Below are 18,123 nucleotides of genomic sequence, written 5' to 3'. Positions count from 1 at the left end.
ATGTTCTAGAATTTTTATTCGTATATTTAATGTTTTCTAGTATAAGAGTCACCAACCAGAAAAAGGTTGTTTGGCAAAAACTACCCGAGAGAAAGTTTATGTCCCCGGCCTTAATCTTTAGTTTAGACCCCAAGTCAACTATCAAGGGTATCAAAATAAGGGGAGCGTTCGAAATTTATGTTCTAGAATTTTTATTCGAATATTTAATTTTTTCTAGTATAAGAGTCACCAACCAGAAAAAGGTCATTTGGCAAAAACTGCCCTAGAGAAAGTTTATGTCCCCGGCCTTAATCTTTAGTTTAGACCCCAAGTCAACTATCAAGGGAATCAAAATAAGGGGAGCGTTCTGGGGTCTAAACTAAAGATTAAGGCCGGGGACATAATCTTTCTCTCGGGCAGTTTTTTCCAAACCACCTTTTTCTGGTTGGTGACTCTTATATTAGAAAAAATCAATTATTCGAACAAAAATTCTATAACATAAAATTCGAACGCTCCCCTTATTTTGATGCCCTTGATAGTTGACTTGGGGTCTAAACTAAAGATTAAGGCCGGGGACATAAACTTTCTCTCGGGCAGTTTTTGCCAAACCACCTTTTTCTGGTTGGTGACTCTTATACTAGAAAAAATCAATTATTCGAACAAAAATTCTAGAACATAAAATTCGAACGCTCCCCTTATTTTGATGCCCTTGATAGTTGACTTGGGGTCTAAACTAAAGATTAAGGCCAAGGACATAAACTTTCTCTCGGGCAGTTTTTGCCAAACCACCTTTTTTCTGGTTGGTGACTCTTATACTAGAAAACATTAAATATTCGAATAAAAATTCTAGAACATAAAATTCGAACGCTCCCCTTATTTTGATGCCCTTGATAGTTGATTTGGGGTCCAAACTAAAGATTAAGGCCGGGGACATAAACTTTCTCTCGGGCAGTTTTTGCCAAACCAGGTTTTTCTGGTTGGTGACTCTTATATTAGAAAAAATCAATTATTCGAACAAAAATTCTATAACATAAAATTCGAACGCTTCCCTCATTTTGATGCCCTTGATAGTTGACTTGGGGTTTAAACTAAAGATTAAGGCCGGGGACATAAACTTTCTATCGGGCAGTTTTTGCCAAACCACCTTTTTCTGGTTGATGACTCTTATATTAGAAAAAATCAATTATTCGAACAAAAATTCTATAACATAAAATTCGAACGCTTCCCTCATTTTGATGCCCTTGATAGTTGACTTGGGGTTTAAACTAAAGATTAAGGCCGGGGACATAAACTTTCTATCGGGCAGTTTTTGCCAAACCACCTTTTTTCTGGTTGGTGACTCTTATACTAGAAAACATTAAATATTCGAATAAAAATTCTAGAACATAAAATTCGAACGCTCCCCTTATTTTGATGCCCTTGATAGTTGATTTGGGGTCCAAACTAAAGATTAAGGCCGGGGACATAAACTTTCTCTCGGGCAGTTTTTGCCAAACCACCTTTTCTGGTTGGTGACTCTTATACTAGAAAAAATCAATTATTCGAACAAAAATTCTATAACATAAAATTCAAACGCTCCCCTTATTTTGATGCCCTTGATAGTTGACTTGGGGTCTAAACTAAAGATTAAGGCCGGGGACATAAACTTTCTCTCGGGCAGTTTTTGCCAAACCACCTTTTCTGGTTGGTGACTCTTATACTAGAAAAAATCAATTATTCGAACAAAAATTCTATATCATAAAATTCGAACGCTCCCCTCATTTTGATGCACTTGATAGTTGATTTGGGGTCTAAACTAAAGATTAAGGCCGGGGACATAAACTTTCTCTCGGGCAGTTTTTGCCAAACCACCTTTTTCTGGTTGGTGACTCTTATACTAGAAAACATTAAATATTCGAATAAAAATTCTAGAACATAAAATTCGAACGCTCCCCTTATTTTGATGCCCTTGATAGTTGACTTGGGGTCTAAACTAAAGATTAAGGCCGGGGACATAAACTTTCTCTCGGGCAGTTTTTTCCAAACCACCTTTTTCTGGTTGGTGACTCTTATATTAGAAAAAATCAATTATTCGAACAAAAATTCTAGAACATAAAATTCGAACGCTCCCCTTATTTTGATGCCCTTGATAGTTGACTTGGGGTCTAAACTAAAGATTAAGGCCGGGGACATAAACTTTCTCTCGGGCAGTTTTTGCCAAACCACCTTTTCTGGTTGGTGACTCTTATACTAGAAAAAATCAATTATTCGAACAAAAATTCTATATCATAAAATTCGAACGCTCCCCTCATTTTGATGCACTTGATAGTTGATTTGGGGTCTAAACTAAAGATTAAGGCCGGGACATAAACTTTCTCTCGGGCAGTTTTTTCCAAACCACCTTTTTCTGGTTGGTGACTCTTATATTAGAAAAAATAAATTATTCGAACAAAAATTCTATAACATAAAATTCAAACGCTCCCCTTATTTTGATGCCCTCGATAGTTGACTTGGGGTCTAAACTAAAGATTAAGGCCGGGGACATAAACTTTCTCTCGGGCAGTTTTTGCCAAACCACCTTTTTCTGGTTGGTGACTCTTATACTAGAAAAAATTAAATATACGAATAAAAATTCTTGAACATAAAATTCGAACGCTCCCCTTATTTTGATGCCCTTGATAGTTGACTTGGGGTCTAAACTAAAGATTAAGGCCGGAGACATAAACTTTCTCTCGGGCAGTTTTTGCCAAACCACCTTTTCTGGTTGGAGACTCTTATACTAGAAAACATTAAATATACGAATAAAAATTCTATAACATAAAATTCGAACGCTCCCCTTATTTTGATGCCCTTGATAGTTGACTTGGGGTCTAAACTAAAGATTAAGGCCGGAGACATAAACTTTCTCTCGGGCAGTTTTTGCCAAACCACCTTTTTCTGGTTGGTGACTCTTATATTAGAAAAAATCAATTATTCGAACAAAAATTCTATAACATAAAATTCGAACGCTCCCCTCATTTTGATGCCCTTGAAAGTTGACTTGGGGTCTAAACTAAAGATTAAGACCGGGGACATAAACTTTCTCTCGGGCAGTTTTTGCCAAATGATCTTTTTCTGGTTGGTGACTCTTATACTAGAAAACATTAAATATTCGAATAAAAATTCTAGAACATAAAATTCAAACGCTCCCCTTATTTTGATGCCCTTGAAAGTTTATTTGGGGTCTAAACTAAAGATTAAGGCCGGGGACATAAACTTTCTCTCGGGCAGTTTTTGCCAAACCACCTTTTTCTGGTTGGTGACTCTTATATTAGAAAAAATCAATTATTCGAACAAAAATTCTATAACATAAAATTCGAACGCTCCCCTCATTTTGATGCCCTTGAAAGTTGACTTGGGGTCCAAACTAAAGATTAAGGCCGGGGACATAAACTTTCTCTCGGGCAGTTTTTGCTAAACAACCTTTTTCTGGTTGGTGACTCTTATACTAGAAAAAATTAAATATTCGAATAAAAATTCTAGAACATAAATTTCGAACGCTCCCCTTATTTTGATGCCCTTGATAGTTGACTTGGGGTCTAAACTAAAGATTAAGGCCGGGGACATAAACTTTCTCTCGGGCAGTTTTTGCCAAATGACCTTTTTCTGGTTGGTGACTCTTATACTAGAAAAAATCAATTATTCGAACAAAAATTCTATAACATAAAATTCGAACGCTCCCCTCATTTTGATGCACTTGATAGTTGATTTGGGGTCTAAACTAAAGATTAAGGCCAGGGACATAAACTTTCTCTCGGGCAGTTTTTGCCAAACCACCTTTTTCTGGTTGGTGACTCTTATACTAGAAAACATTAAATATTCGAATAAAAATTCTAGAACATAAAATTCAAACGCTCCCCTTATTTTGATGCCCTTTATAGTTGACTTGGGGTCTAAACTAAAGATTAAGGTCGGGGACATAAACTTTCTCTCGGGCAGTTTTTGCCAAATGATCTTTTTCTGGTTGGTAACTCTTATACTAGAAAACATTAATTATTCGAACAAAAATTCTAGAACATAAAATTCGAACGCTTCCCTTATTTTGATGCCCTTGATAGTTGATTTGGGGTCTAAACTAAAGATTAAGGCCGGGGACATAAACTTTCTCTCGGGCAGTTTTTGCCAAATGACCTTTTTCTGGTTGGTGACTCTTATATTAGAAAAAATCAATTATTCGAACAAAAATTCTATAACATAAAATTCAAACGCTCCCCTCATTTTGATGCCCTTGATAGTTGACTTGGGGTCTAAACTAAAGATTAAGGCCGGGGACATAAACTTTCTCTCGGGCAGTTTTTGCCAAACCACCTTTTTCTGGTTGGTGACTCTTATATTAGAAAAAATCAATTATTCGAACAAAAATTCTATAACATAAAATTCAAACGCTCCCCTTATTTTGATGCCCTTGATAGTTGACTTGGGGTCTAAACTAAAGATTAAGGCCGGGGACATAAACTTTCTCTCGGGCAGTTTTTGCCAAACCAGGTTTTTCTGGTTGGTGACTCTTATATTAGAAAAAATCAATTATTCGAACAAAAATTCTATAACATAAAATTCAAACGCTCCCCTCATTTTGATGCCCTTGATAGTTGATTTGGGGTCTAAACTAAAGATTAAGGCCGGGACATAAACTTTCTATCGGGCAGTTTTTGCCAAACCACCTTTTTCTGGTTGGTGACTCTTATACTAGAAAAAATCAATTATTCGAACAAAAATTCTATAACATAAAATTCAAACGCTCCCCTCATTTTGATGCACTTGATAGTTGATTTGGGGTCTAAACTAAAGATTAAGGCCGGGACATAAACTTTCTCTCGGGCAGTTTTTGCCAAACAACCTTTTTCTGGTTGGTGACTCTTATATTAGAAAAATCAATTATTCGAACAAAAATTCTATAACATAAAATTCAAACGCTCCCCTTATTTTGATGCCCTTGATAGTTGACTTGGGGTCTAAAGTAAAGATTAAGGCCGGGGACATAAACTTTCTCTCGGGCAGTTTTTGCCAAACCACCTTTTTCTGGTTGGTGACTCTTATACTAGAAAAAATTAAATATAAGAATAAAAATTCTTGAACATAAAATTCGAACGCTCCACTCATTTTGATGCCCTTGATAGTTGACTTGGGGTCTAAACTAAAGATTAAGGCCGGGGACATAAACTTTCTCTCGGGCAGTTTTTGCCAAACCACCTTTTCTGGTTGGTGACTCTTATACTAGAAAACATTAAATATTCGAATAAAAATTCTAGAACATAAATTTCGAACGCTCCCCTTATTTTGATGCCCTTGATAGTTGACTTGGGGTCCAAACTAAAGATTAAGGCCGGAGACATAAACTTTCTCTCGGGCAGTTTTTGCCAAACCACCTTTTTCTGGTTGGTGACTCTTATACTAGAAAAAATTAAATATACGAATAAAAATTCTAGAACATAAAATTCGAACGCTTCCCTTATTTTGATGCCCTTGATAGTTGACTTGGGGTCTAAACTAAAGATTAAGGCCGGGGACATAAACTTTCTCTCGGGCAGTTTTTGCCAAACCACCTTTTTCTGGTTGGTGACTCTTATACTAGAAAAAATTAAATATTCGAATAAAAATTCTAGAACATAAAATTCGAACGCTCCCCTTATTTTGATGCCCTTGATAGTTGACTTGGGGTCTAAACTAAAGATTAAGGCCGGGGACATAAACTTTCTCTCGGGCAGTTTTTGCCAAACCACCTTTTTCTGGTTGGTGACTCTTATATTAGAAAAAAATCAATTATCCGAACAAAAATTCTATAACATAAAATTCAAACGCTCCCCTCATTTTGATGCCCTTGATAGTTGACTTGGGGTCCAAACTAAAGATTAAGGCCGGGGACATAAACTTTCTCTCGGGCAGTTTTTGCCAAACCACCTTTTTCTGGTTGGTGACTCTTATACTAGAAAACATTAAATATTCGAATAAAAATTCTAGAACATAAATTTCGAACGCTCCCCTTATTTTGATGCCCTTGATAGTTGACTTGGGGTCTAAACTAAAGATTAAGGCCGGGGACATAAACTTTCTCTCGGGCAGTTTTTGCCAAACCACCTTTTTCTGGTTGGTGACTCTTATATTAGAAAAAAATCAATTATCCGAACAAAAATTCTATAACATAAAATTCAAACGCTCCCCTCATTTTGATGCCCTTGATAGTTGACTTGGGGTCCAAACTAAAGATTAAGGCCGGGGACATAAACTTTCTCTCGGGCAGTTTTTGCCAAACCACCTTTTTCTGGTTGGTGACTCTTATACTAGAAAACATTAAATATTCGAATAAAAATTCTAGAACATAAATTTCGAACGCTCCCCTTATTTTGATGCCCTTGATAGTTGACTTGGGGTCTAAACTAAAGATTAAGGCCGGGGACATAAACTTTCTCTCGGGCAGTTTTTGCCAAATGACCTTTTTCTGGTTGGTGACTCTTATATTAGAAAAAATCAATTATTCGAACAAAAATTCTATAACATAAAATTCGAACGCTCCCCTTATTTTGATGCCCTTGATAGTTGACTTGGGGTCTGAACTAAAGATTAAGGCCGGGGACATAAACTTTCTCTCGGGCAGTTTTTGCCAAACCACCTTTTTCTGGTTGGTGACTCTTATATTAGAAAAAAATCAATTATCCGAACAAAAATTCTATAACATAAAATTCAAACGCTCCCCTCATTTTGATGCCCTTGATAGTTGACTTGGGGTCCAAACTAAAGATTAAGGCCGGGGACATAAACTTTCTCTCGGGCAGTTTTTGCCAAACCACCTTTTTCTGGTTGGTGACTCTTATACTAGAAAACATTAAATATTCGAATAAAAATTCTAGAACATAAATTTCGAACGCTCCCCTTATTTTGATGCCCTTGATAGTTGACTTGGGGTCTAAACTAAAGATTAAGGCCGGGGACATAAACTTTCTCTCGGGCAGTTTTTGCCAAATGACCTTTTTCTGGTTGGTGACTCTTATATTAGAAAAAATCAATTATTCGAACAAAAATTCTATAACATAAAATTCGAACGCTCCCCTTATTTTGATGCCCTTGATAGTTGACTTGGGGTCTGAACTAAAGATTAAGGCCGGGGACATAAACTTTCTCTCGGGCAGTTTTTGCCAAACCACCTTTTTCTGGTTGGTGACTCTTATACTAGAAAACATTAAATATTCGAATAAAAATTCTAGAACATAAATTTCGAACGCTCCCCTTATTTTGATGCCCTTGATAGTTGACTTGGGGTCTAAACTAAAGATTAAGGCCGGGGACATAAACTTTCTCTCGGGCAGTTTTTGCCAAACCACCTTTTTCTGGTTGGTGACTCTTATATTAGAAAAAAATCAATTATCCGAACAAAAATTCTATAACATAAAATTCAAACGCTCCCCTCATTTTGATGCCCTTGATAGTTGACTTGGGGTCCAAACTAAAGATTAAGGCCGGGGACATAAACTTTCTCTCGGGCAGTTTTTGCCAAACAACCTTTTTCTGGTTGGTGACTCTTATATTAGAAAAAATCAATTATTCGAACAAAAATTCTAGAACATAAAATTCGAACGCTCCCCTTATTTTGATGCCCTTGATAGTTGACTTGGGGTCTAAACTAAAGATTAAGGCCGGGGACATAAACTTTCTCTCGGGCAGTTTTTGTCAAATGACCTTTTTCTGGTTGGTGACTCTTATATTAGAAAAAATCAATTATTCGAACAAAAATTCTATAACATAAAATTCGAACGCTCCCCTTATTTTGATGCCCTTGATAGTTGACTTGGGGTCTAAACTAAAGATTAAGGCCGGGGACATAAACTTTCTCTCGGGCAGTTTTTGCCAAACCACCTTTTTCTGGTTGGTGACTCTTATATTAGAAAAAAATCAATTATCCGAACAAAAATTCTATAACATAAAATTCAAACGCTCCCCTCATTTTGATGCCCTTGATAGTTGACTTGGGGTCCAAACTAAAGATTAAGGCCGGGGACATAAACTTTCTCTCGGGCAGTTTTTGCCAAACCACCTTTTTCTGGTTGGTGACTCTTATATTAGAAAAAAATCAATTATCCGAACAAAAATTCTATAACATAAAATTCAAACGCTCCCCTCATTTTGATGCCCTTGATAGTTGACTTGGGGTCCAAACTAAAGATTAAGGCCGGGGACATAAACTTTCTCTCGGGCAGTTTTTGCCAAACCACCTTTTCTGGTTGGAGACTCTTATACTAGAAAACATTAAATATTCGAATAAAAATTCTAGAACATAAATTTCGAACGCTCCCCTTATTTTGATGCCCTTGATAGTTGACTTGGGGTCTAAACTAAAGATTAAGGCCGGAGACATAAACTTTCTCTCGGGCAGTTTTTGCCAAACCACCTTTTCTGGTTGGTGACTCTTATATTAGAAAAAATCAATTATTCGAACAAAAATTCTATAACATAAAATTCGAACGCTCCCCTTATTTTGATGCCCTTGATAGTTGACTTGGGGTCTAAACTAAAGATTAAGGCCGGGGACATAAACTTTCTCTCGGGCAGTTTTTGCCAAACCACCTTTTCTGGTTGGTGACTCTTATATTAGAAAAAATCAATTATTCGAACAAAAATTCTATAACATAAAATTCGAACGCTCCCCTTATTTTGATGCCCTTGATAGTTGACTTGGGGTTTAAACTAAAGATTAAGGCTGGGGACATAAATTTTCTCTCGGGAAGTTTTTGCCAAACCACCTTTTTCTGGTTGGTGACTCTTATATTAGAAAAAATCAATTATTCGAACAAAAATTCTATAACATAAAATTCGAACGCTCCCCTCATTTTATGCACTTGATAGTTTATTTGGGGTCTAAACTAAAGATTAAGGCCGGGGACATAAACTTTCTCTCGGGCAGTTTTTGCCAAACCACCTTTTTCTGGTTGGTGACTCTTATACTAGAAAACATTAAATATACGAATAAAAATTCTAGAACATAAAATTCGAACGCTCCCCTTATTTTGATGCCCTTGATAGTTGACTTGGGGTCTAAACTAAAGATTAAGGCTGGGGACATAAACTTTCTCTCGGGCAGTTTTTGCCAAACCACCTTTTTCTGGTTGGTGACTCTTATATTAGAAAAAATCAATTATTCGAACAAAAATTCTATAACATAAAATTCGAACGCTCCCCTTATTTTGATGCCCTTGATAGTTGACTTGGGGTCTAAACTAAAGATTAAGGCCGGGGACATAAACTTTCTCTCGGGCAGTTTTTGCCAAATGATCTTTTTATGGTTGGTGACTCTTATACTAGAAAACATTAAATATTCGAATAAAAATTCTAGAACATAAAATTCGAACGCTCCCCTTATTTGGATGCCCTTGATAGTGGGTTTAAACTAAAGATTAAGGCCGGGGACATAAACTTTCTATCGGGCAGTTTTTGCCAAACCACCTTTTTCTGGTTGGTGACTCTTATACTAGAAAAAATCAATTATTCGAACAAAAATTCTATAACATAAAATTCGAACGCTCCCCTCATTTTGATGCCCTTGATAGTTGATTTGGGGTCCAAACTAAAGATTAAGGCTGGGGACATAAACTTTCTCTCGGGCAGTTTTTGCCAAACCACCTTTTTCTGGTTGGTGACTCTTATACTAGAAAACATTAAATATTCGAATAAAAATTCTAGAACATAAAATTCGAACGCTCCCCTCATTTTGATGCCCTTGATAGTTGATTCGGGGTCTAAACTAAAGATTAAGGCCGGGGACATAAACTTTCTCTCGGGCAGTTTTTGCCAAACCACCTTTTTCTGGTTGGTGACTCTTATACTAGAAAAAATCAATTATTCGAACAAAAATTCTAGAACATAAAATTCGAACGCTCCCCTCATTTTGATGCACTTGATAGTTTATTTGGGGTCTAAACTAAAGATTAAGGCCGGGGACATAATCTTTCTCTCGGGCAGTTTTTGCAAACCACCTTTTCCTGGTTGGTGACTCTTATATTAGAAAAAAATCAATTATTCGAACAAAAATTCTATAACATAAAATTTGAACGCTCCCCTTATTTTGATGCCCTTGATAGTTGACTTGGGGTCTAAACTAAAGATTAAGGCCGGGGACATAAACTTTCTCTCGGGCAGTTTTTGCCAAACCACCTTTTTCTGGTTGGTGACTCTTATATTAGAAAAAATCAATTATTCGAACAAAAATTCTATAACATAAAATTCGAACGCTCCCCTCATTTTGATGCCCTTGATAGTTGATTTGGGGACCAAACTAAAGATTAAGGCCGGGGACATAAACTTTCTCTCGGGCAGTTTTTGCCAAACCACCTTTTCTGGTTGGTGACTCTTATACTAGAAAAAATCAATTATTCGAACAAAAATTCTATAACATAAAATTCAAACGCTCCCCTCATTTTGATGCCCTTGATAGTTGATTTGGGGTCTAAACTAAAGATTAAGGCCGGGACATAAACTTTCTATCGGGCAGTTTTTGCCAAACCACCTTTTTCTGGTTGGTGACTCTTATACTAGAAAAAATCAATTATTCGAACAAAAATTCTATAACATAAAATTCAAACGCTCCCCTCATTTTGATGCACTTGATAGTTGATTTGGGGTCTAAACTAAAGATTAAGGCCGGGACATAAACTTTCTCTCGGGCAGTTTTTGCCAAACAACCTTTTTCTGGTTGGTGACTCTTATATTAGAAAAATCAATTATTCGAACAAAAATTCTATAACATAAAATTCAAACGCTCCCCTTATTTTGATGCCCTTGATAGTTGACTTGGGGTCTAAAGTAAAGATTAAGGCCGGGGACATAAACTTTCTCTCGGGCAGTTTTTGCCAAACCACCTTTTTCTGGTTGGTGACTCTTATACTAGAAAAAATTATATATAAGAATAAAAATTCTTGAACATAAAATTCGAACGCTCCACTCATTTTGATGCCCTTGATAGTTGACTTGGGGTCTAAACTAAAGATTAAGGCCGGGGACATAAACTTTCTCTCGGGCAGTTTTTGCCAAACCACCTTTTCTGGTTGGTGACTCTTATACTAGAAAACATTAAATATTCGAATAAAAATTCTAGAACATAAATTTCGAACGCTCCCCTTATTTTGATGCCCTTGATAGTTGACTTGGGGTCCAAACTAAAGATTAAGGCCGGAGACATAAACTTTCTCTCGGGCAGTTTTTGCCAAACCACCTTTTTCTGGTTGGTGACTCTTATACTAGAAAAAATTAAATATACGAATAAAAATTCTAGAACATAAAATTCGAACGCTTCCCTTATTTTGATGCCCTTGATAGTTGACTTGGGGTCTAAACTAAAGATTAAGGCCGGGGACATAAACTTTCTCTCGGGCAGTTTTTGCCAAACCACCTTTTTCTGGTTGGTGACTCTTATACTAGAAAAAATTAAATATTCGAATAAAAATTCTAGAACATAAAATTCGAACGCTCCCCTTATTTTGATGCCCTTGATAGTTGACTTGGGGTCTAAACTAAAGATTAAGGCCGGGGACATAAACTTTCTCTCGGGCAGTTTTTGCCAAACCACCTTTTTCTGGTTGGTGACTCTTATATTAGAAAAAAATCAATTATCCGAACAAAAATTCTATAACATAAAATTCAAACGCTCCCCTCATTTTGATGCCCTTGATAGTTGACTTGGGGTCCAAACTAAAGATTAAGGCCGGGGACATAAACTTTCTCTCGGGCAGTTTTTGCCAAACCACCTTTTTCTGGTTGGTGACTCTTATACTAGAAAACATTAAATATTCGAATAAAAATTCTAGAACATAAATTTCGAACGCTCCCCTTATTTTGATGCCCTTGATAGTTGACTTGGGGTCTAAACTAAAGATTAAGGCCGGGGACATAAACTTTCTCTCGGGCAGTTTTTGCCAAACCACCTTTTTCTGGTTGGTGACTCTTATATTAGAAAAAAATCAATTATCCGAACAAAAATTCTATAACATAAAATTCAAACGCTCCCCTCATTTTGATGCCCTTGATAGTTGACTTGGGGTCCAAACTAAAGATTAAGGCCGGGGACATAAACTTTCTCTCGGGCAGTTTTTGCCAAACCACCTTTTTCTGGTTGGTGACTCTTATACTAGAAAACATTAAATATTCGAATAAAAATTCTAGAACATAAATTTCGAACGCTCCCCTTATTTTGATGCCCTTGATAGTTGACTTGGGGTCTAAACTAAAGATTAAGGCCGGGGACATAAACTTTCTCTCGGGCAGTTTTTGCCAAATGACCTTTTTCTGGTTGGTGACTCTTATATTAGAAAAAATCAATTATTCGAACAAAAATTCTATAACATAAAATTCGAACGCTCCCCTTATTTTGATGCCCTTGATAGTTGACTTGGGGTCTGAACTAAAGATTAAGGCCGGGGACATAAACTTTCTCTCGGGCAGTTTTTGCCAAACCACCTTTTTCTGGTTGGTGACTCTTATATTAGAAAAAAATCAATTATCCGAACAAAAATTCTATAACATAAAATTCAAACGCTCCCCTCATTTTGATGCCCTTGATAGTTGACTTGGGGTCCAAACTAAAGATTAAGGCCGGGGACATAAACTTTCTCTCGGGCAGTTTTTGCCAAACCACCTTTTTCTGGTTGGTGACTCTTATACTAGAAAACATTAAATATTCGAATAAAAATTCTAGAACATAAATTTCGAACGCTCCCCTTATTTTGATGCCCTTGATAGTTGACTTGGGGTCTAAACTAAAGATTAAGGCCGGGGACATAAACTTTCTCTCGGGCAGTTTTTGCCAAATGACCTTTTTCTGGTTGGTGACTCTTATATTAGAAAAAATCAATTATTCGAACAAAAATTCTATAACATAAAATTCGAACGCTCCCCTTATTTTGATGCCCTTGATAGTTGACTTGGGGTCTGAACTAAAGATTAAGGCCGGGGACATAAACTTTCTCTCGGGCAGTTTTTGCCAAACCACCTTTTTCTGGTTGGTGACTCTTATACTAGAAAACATTAAATATTCGAATAAAAATTCTAGAACATAAATTTCGAACGCTCCCCTTATTTTGATGCCCTTGATAGTTGACTTGGGGTCTAAACTAAAGATTAAGGCCGGGGACATAAACTTTCTCTCGGGCAGTTTTTGCCAAACCACCTTTTTCTGGTTGGTGACTCTTATATTAGAAAAAAATCAATTATCCGAACAAAAATTCTATAACATAAAATTCAAACGCTCCCCTCATTTTGATGCCCTTGATAGTTGACTTGGGGTCCAAACTAAAGATTAAGGCCGGGGACATAAACTTTCTCTCGGGCAGTTTTTGCCAAACAACCTTTTTCTGGTTGGTGACTCTTATATTAGAAAAAATCAATTATTCGAACAAAAATTCTAGAACATAAAATTCGAACGCTCCCCTTATTTTGATGCCCTTGATAGTTGACTTGGGGTCTAAACTAAAGATTAAGGCCGGGGACATAAACTTTCTCTCGGGCAGTTTTTGTCAAATGACCTTTTTCTGGTTGGTGACTCTTATATTAGAAAAAATCAATTATTCGAACAAAAATTCTATAACATAAAATTCGAACGCTCCCCTTATTTTGATGCCCTTGATAGTTGACTTGGGGTCTAAACTAAAGATTAAGGCCGGGGACATAAACTTTCTCTCGGGCAGTTTTTGCCAAACCACCTTTTTCTGGTTGGTGACTCTTATATTAGAAAAAAATCAATTATCCGAACAAAAATTCTATAACATAAAATTCAAACGCTCCCCTCATTTTGATGCCCTTGATAGTTGACTTGGGGTCCAAACTAAAGATTAAGGCCGGGGACATAAACTTTCTCTCGGGCAGTTTTTGCCAAACCACCTTTTTCTGGTTGGTGACTCTTATATTAGAAAAAAATCAATTATCCGAACAAAAATTCTATAACATAAAATTCAAACGCTCCCCTCATTTTGATGCCCTTGATAGTTGACTTGGGGTCCAAACTAAAGATTAAGGCCGGGGACATAAACTTTCTCTCGGGCAGTTTTTGCCAAACCACCTTTTCTGGTTGGAGACTCTTATACTAGAAAACATTAAATATTCGAATAAAAATTCTAGAACATAAATTTCGAACGCTCCCCTTATTTTGATGCCCTTGATAGTTGACTTGGGGTCTAAACTAAAGATTAAGGCCGGAGACATAAACTTTCTCTCGGGCAGTTTTTGCCAAACCACCTTTTCTGGTTGGTGACTCTTATATTAGAAAAAATCAATTATTCGAACAAAAATTCTATAACATAAAATTCGAACGCTCCCCTTATTTTGATGCCCTTGATAGTTGACTTGGGGTCTAAACTAAAGATTAAGGCCGGGGACATAAACTTTCTCTCGGGCAGTTTTTGCCAAACCACCTTTTCTGGTTGGTGACTCTTATATTAGAAAAAATCAATTATTCGAACAAAAATTCTATAACATAAAATTCGAACGCTCCCCTTATTTTGATGCCCTTGATAGTTGACTTGGGGTTTAAACTAAAGATTAAGGCTGGGGACATAAATTTTCTCTCGGGAAGTTTTTGCCAAACCACCTTTTTCTGGTTGGTGACTCTTATATTAGAAAAAATCAATTATTCGAACAAAAATTCTATAACATAAAATTCGAACGCTCCCCTCATTTTATGCACTTGATAGTTTATTTGGGGTCTAAACTAAAGATTAAGGCCGGGGACATAAACTTTCTCTCGGGCAGTTTTTGCCAAACCACCTTTTTCTGGTTGGTGACTCTTATACTAGAAAACATTAAATATACGAATAAAAATTCTAGAACATAAAATTCGAACGCTCCCCTTATTTTGATGCCCTTGATAGTTGACTTGGGGTCTAAACTAAAGATTAAGGCTGGGGACATAAACTTTCTCTCGGGCAGTTTTTGCCAAACCACCTTTTTCTGGTTGGTGACTCTTATATTAGAAAAAATCAATTATTCGAACAAAAATTCTATAACATAAAATTCGAACGCTCCCCTTATTTTGATGCCCTTGATAGTTGACTTGGGGTCTAAACTAAAGATTAAGGCCGGGGACATAAACTTTCTCTCGGGCAGTTTTTGCCAAATGATCTTTTTATGGTTGGTGACTCTTATACTAGAAAACATTAAATATTCGAATAAAAATTCTAGAACATAAAATTCGAACGCTCCCCTTATTTGGATGCCCTTGATAGTGGGTTTAAACTAAAGATTAAGGCCGGGGACATAAACTTTCTATCGGGCAGTTTTTGCCAAACCACCTTTTTCTGGTTGGTGACTCTTATACTAGAAAAAATCAATTATTCGAACAAAAATTCTATAACATAAAATTCGAACGCTCCCCTCATTTTGATGCCCTTGATAGTTGATTTGGGGTCCAAACTAAAGATTAAGGCTGGGGACATAAACTTTCTCTCGGGCAGTTTTTGCCAAACCACCTTTTTCTGGTTGGTGACTCTTATACTAGAAAACATTAAATATTCGAATAAAAATTCTAGAACATAAAATTCGAACGCTCCCCTCATTTTGATGCCCTTGATAGTTGATTCGGGGTCTAAACTAAAGATTAAGGCCGGGGACATAAACTTTCTCTCGGGCAGTTTTTGCCAAACCACCTTTTTCTGGTTGGTGACTCTTATACTAGAAAAAATCAATTATTCGAACAAAAATTCTAGAACATAAAATTCGAACGCTCCCCTCATTTTGATGCACTTGATAGTTTATTTGGGGTCTAAACTAAAGATTAAGGCCGGGGACATAAACTTTCTCTCGGGCAGTTTTTGCCAAACCACCTTTTTCTGGTTGGTGACTCTTATATTAGAAAAAAATCAATTATTCGAACAAAAATTCTATAACATAAAATTTGAACGCTCCCCTTATTTTGATGCCCTTGATAGTTGACTTGGGGTCTAAACTAAAGATTAAGGCCGGGGACATAAACTTTCTCTCGGGCAGTTTTTGCCAAACCACCTTTTTCTGGTTGGTGACTCTTATATTAGAAAAAATCAATTATTCGAACAAAAATTCTAGAACATAAAATTCGAACGCTCCCCTTATTTTGATGCCCTTGATAGTTGACTTGGGGTCTAAACTAAAGATTAAGGCCGGGGACATAAACTTTCTCTCGGGCAGTTTTTGCCAAACCACCTTTTCTGGTTGGTGACTCTTATACTAGAAAAAATCAATTATTCGAACAAAAATTCTATATCATAAAATTCGAACGCTCCCCTCATTTTGATGCACTTGATAGTTGATTTGGGGTCTAAACTAAAGATTAAGGCCGGGACATAAACTTTCTCTCGGGCAGTTTTTTCCAAACCACCTTTTTCTGGTTGGTGACTCTTATATTAGAAAAAATAAATTATTCGAACAAAAATTCTATAACATAAAATTCAAACGCTCCCCTTATTTTGATGCCCTCGATAGTTGACTTGGGGTCTAAACTAAAGATTAAGGCCGGGGACATAAACTTTCTCTCGGGCAGTTTTTGCCAAACCACCTTTTTCTGGTTGGTGACTCTTATACTAGAAAAAATTAAATATACGAATAAAAATTCTTGAACATAAAATTCGAACGCTCCCCTTATTTTGATGCCCTTGATAGTTGACTTGGGGTCTAAACTAAAGATTAAGGCCGGAGACATAAACTTTCTCTCGGGCAGTTTTTGCCAAACCACCTTTTCTGGTTGGAGACTCTTATACTAGAAAACATTAAATATACGAATAAAAATTCTATAACATAAAATTCGAACGCTCCCCTTATTTTGATGCCCTTGATAGTTGACTTGGGGTCTAAACTAAAGATTAAGGCCGGAGACATAAACTTTCTCTCGGGCAGTTTTTGCCAAACCACCTTTTTCTGGTTGGTGACTCTTATATTAGAAAAAATCAATTATTCGAACAAAAATTCTATAACATAAAATTCGAACGCTCCCCTCATTTTGATGCCCTTGAAAGTTGACTTGGGGTCTAAACTAAAGATTAAGACCGGGGACATAAACTTTCTCTCGGGCAGTTTTTGCCAAATGATCTTTTTCTGGTTGGTGACTCTTATACTAGAAAACATTAAATATTCGAATAAAAATTCTAGAACATAAAATTCAAACGCTCCCCTTATTTTGATGCCCTTGAAAGTTTATTTGGGGTCTAAACTAAAGATTAAGGCCGGGGACATAAACTTTCTCTCGGGCAGTTTTTGCCAAACCACCTTTTTCTGGTTGGTGACTCTTATATTAGAAAAAATCAATTATTCGAACAAAAATTCTATAACATAAAATTCGAACGCTCCCCTCATTTTGATGCCCTTGAAAGTTGACTTGGGGTCCAAACTAAAGATTAAGGCCGGGGACATAAACTTTCTCTCGGGCAGTTTTTGCTAAACAACCTTTTTCTGGTTGGTGACTCTTATACTAGAAAAAATTAAATATTCGAATAAAAATTCTAGAACATAAATTTCGAACGCTCCCCTTATTTTGATGCCCTTGATAGTTGACTTGGGGTCTAAACTAAAGATTAAGGCCGGGGACATAAACTTTCTCTCGGGCAGTTTTTGCCAAATGACCTTTTTCTGGTTGGTGACTCTTATACTAGAAAAAATCAATTATTCGAACAAAAATTCTATAACATAAAATTCGAACGCTCCCCTCATTTTGATGCACTTGATAGTTGATTTGGGGTCTAAACTAAAGATTAAGGCCAGGGACATAAACTTTCTCTCGGGCAGTTTTTGCCAAACCACCTTTTTCTGGTTGGTGACTCTTATACTAGAAAACATTAAATATTCGAATAAAAATTCTAGAACATAAAATTCAAACGCTCCCCTTATTTTGATGCCCTTTATAGTTGACTTGGGGTCTAAACTAAAGATTAAGGTCGGGGACATAAACTTTCTCTCGGGCAGTTTTTGCCAAATGATCTTTTTCTGGTTGGTAACTCTTATACTAGAAAACATTAATTATTCGAACAAAAATTCTAGAACATAAAATTCGAACGCTTCCCTTATTTTGATGCCCTTGATAGTTGATTTGGGGTCTAAACTAAAGATTAAGGCCGGGGACATAAACTTTCTCTCGGGCAGTTTTTGCCAAATGACCTTTTTCTGGTTGGTGACTCTTATATTAGAAAA

Source organism: Aedes albopictus, chromosome 2, assembly GCF_035046485.1.
Source record: "Aedes albopictus strain Foshan chromosome 2, AalbF5, whole genome shotgun sequence".
Taxonomy (NCBI): Eukaryota; Metazoa; Arthropoda; class Insecta; order Diptera; family Culicidae; genus Aedes; species Aedes albopictus.
The sequence above is the reverse complement of the archived record's forward strand: the minus strand, read 5'-3'. Positions refer to the sequence as shown.